This window comes from Procambarus clarkii, chromosome 37 (assembly GCF_040958095.1).
Source record: "Procambarus clarkii isolate CNS0578487 chromosome 37, FALCON_Pclarkii_2.0, whole genome shotgun sequence".
NCBI lineage: Eukaryota > Metazoa > Arthropoda > Malacostraca > Decapoda > Cambaridae > Procambarus > Procambarus clarkii.
Window position 1 is genome coordinate 30,945,315 of NC_091186.1, and position 3,032 is coordinate 30,948,346.

A 3,032-nucleotide genomic window follows, 5' to 3' on the forward strand; every position below is an offset into this window, starting at 1 on the left:
TATCTGAGACCCAATATCGTACTTATGTGTGCTATACTAGAGCAAGGAATATATACATTTTTTTAGCTTTATTTTTTCAGACTATAAAGTGATTGGTACTATATACTTCACTTCCGACTATATAGAGTCTATAATTAAGACTATAATTAAGACTATAAAGTGATTAGTAAGTTCTATTATGTAATGACTTAGTACGTCAACGTTTGTACTATGGAGCATATACAACAACTACTGTGTAAACAGGAGGATGGGTCGCGACGTTGACATACTGTGCCGTTCTCTGTTGTGTTAGGATAAGGTCACTTACGCGCGAGAGTTTGTTGACGTTGGCAGACTTGAGGAGGACGGGCTGGATCACGGGGCCAAGTGTGACACCGCTGTCAAGTGTGTTATGTCGGTCTTGTCTGAGGTCAACCCCTAGAGTTGGCCTAAATAATCGCCCCCGGGTGGGCTCGAACCACCAACCTTTCGGTTAACAGCCGAACGCGCTAACCAATTGTGCCACGGAGGCTTTAGGAACGTAGTAAACAAATTTACTATTACAAATTTCCAAATTTACTATTTACAAATTTACTACGAAACGTACTAATAAAAAAAGGAGTTGGCACAGCAATATATTACAAAGATACCTTCATCTGCAATAGTGTCATTAGTGATAGAAACGACTATTGTGAATATACATTTGCCAAGTTCTCCAGTAAATCCCTCAAATCCTCCCTGACTATCGGTGTCCTCTATAGATTTCTTAATACCAACATAGCTTCATTCTCAGACAATGTAAAGAATCTTATCATAAATAACAATCTCAACAAAAATCACATCATTCTGGGAGGTGATTTCAATATTGACCTGGGTCTTCAAAACAACCCTCAAGTTGATTATTTCCGTAACAGCATGCACTCCTGTATGCTAATCCCCACAATCACCAAGCCCACCTGAGTCACTCAAACATCTGCCACTACCCTGGATCACTTATGGACTAATATAACAGCTCCCCTTACATCTGGGGTAATTTATGATGGAACAACTGACCACTATCCTACCTTCCTCATAGCTAACATGGACACAACACCTCCAGAAAGCAAGAAACTCTCATTTAGGCTACACAGTGAATCAGCTTTAGGCAATCTCTCTAATGCACTTCACAATATTAACTGGGAATCTGAATTTAATAATACACAGGATATAAACTCATTAACTAACCTTTTTCTCTCCAAAACTCCAAGCCTCTACAACACTCACTGTCCCCTCCTTACCAAACAAGTAACTGATAAAAGAAAAAATAACCCGTGGCTCACAAGCGGCATAATTAAATCAATCAACAAAAAACATGAATATGAAAAGAAATTTAGGATTGGCCTAGTTACAAAGGAAGTAGTTAAGAGGTACTCATCAGTGCTTACCAGTATCATAAGAAAAGCTAAATTTTCATATTATGAGACTATATTCAAGGAAGCAAAAGGCAGCATGAAAAACACATGGAAAACCATCTCTAATATCCAAGGAACTAAACAACACTCCCACAACCAGATAACACTCTCTAAGGATGGCCTTACACCGTCATCTGATTTAGAAATGGCGAATGAATTTAATAACTTCTTTTCATCGGTTGGTGCTAACCTTGTCAGTAAAATCCCACAGACTCAGACACATATCAACACATATCTCTCGGGCAGCTATCCAAACTCTCTTCTCCTTTCACCAGTCAGCCCGACAGATGTTGTGTCCATCATACACTCACTAAAAACCAAAGCTGGGAACATCAGTGAAATCCCATCCACTGTATACAAGAGCGCCTCCCATGCCCTTGCGCCACCTATAGCTCTGTTGTTCAACAAATCCCTTGAGTGTCATACCTTCCCTGATATCCTTACAAAAGCAAGAGTAACGCCAGTTCATAAAGGAGGTAATCCAGTAGACAGAAACAATTATTGACAAATATCAAACCTACCCATACTATCAAAAATATTTGAAAAAATTATCTACAAACAGCTCTACTCCTATCTCGTAAAATTCGACATTCTTAGCCCCTGTCAGTTCGGCTTCCGCTCCCAAATGAGTACCAACGATGCAATTATTAGTCTCCTTGATATAATTTACTCAGCCCTTGACAAAAATGAGTTTCCGATTGGACTCTTCATTGACCTGAGAAAGGCCTTTGATACTGTTAATCACAATTACCTCTTACGTAAACTCCATCATTATGGATTCCGAGGCCATTCACTGGACTATATCCAATCCTATCTTAGTGATAGACACCAATGTGCAACCATCAATAATATAACCTCTCCCACTCTACCAATAACCGTTGGAGTCCAACAGGGCAACATTTTGGGACCTCTCCTATTTCTTATATACATCAATGATCTGCCTAATGTCTCTAACATTCTGAAACCTATTTTGTTTGCTGATGATACTACCCTCATCTACTCTAACCCCAACCCACATACACTAAATAATGTTGTTAATAATGAACTAAAAAAAGTCCACTTATGGATGTCAACCAACAAACTAACACTAAACATACAAAAGACCTACTACATCTTATTTGGAAGCAAATCTACAAATGCAATTCAGCTTCAGATAGACAATGTAAACATTAGCAATAAAAATGATGGAAAGTTTCTCGGCCTATTCCTAGACAAGACACTCATCTTCAGTACCCACATACAACACATAACTAAGAAAGTCTCCGTGGTGTAGTGGTAAGACACTCGCCTGGCGTTCCGCGAGCGCTATGTCATGGGTTCGCATCCTGACCGGGGAGGATTTACTGGGCGCAATTCCTTAACTGTAGCCTCTGTTTAACGCAACAGTAAAATGTGTACTTGGATGAAAAAACGATTCTTCGCGGCAGGGGATCGTATTCCAGGGACCATAGGATTAAGGACCTGCCCGAAACGCAACGCGTACTAGTGGCTGTACAAGAATGTAACAACTCTTGTATATATCTCCAAAAAAAAAAAAAAAAAAAAAAAAAAAAAAAAAAAAAAAAAGTCTCTAAAACAGTTGGTATACTCTCCAAAATCAGA

General features: G+C 39.1%; 1 non-coding gene across 1 annotated transcript; it reads right to left on the bottom strand.

Moving 5' to 3' along the window:
• Nucleotides 1-437: 437 nt before the first annotated feature.
• TRNAN-GUU (transfer RNA asparagine (anticodon GUU)) lies at nucleotides 438-511 on the bottom strand. Its single transcript has one exon. It is a non-coding gene; the product is annotated as a tRNA-Asn (tRNA).
• Nucleotides 512-3,032: the final 2,521 nt, after the last annotated feature.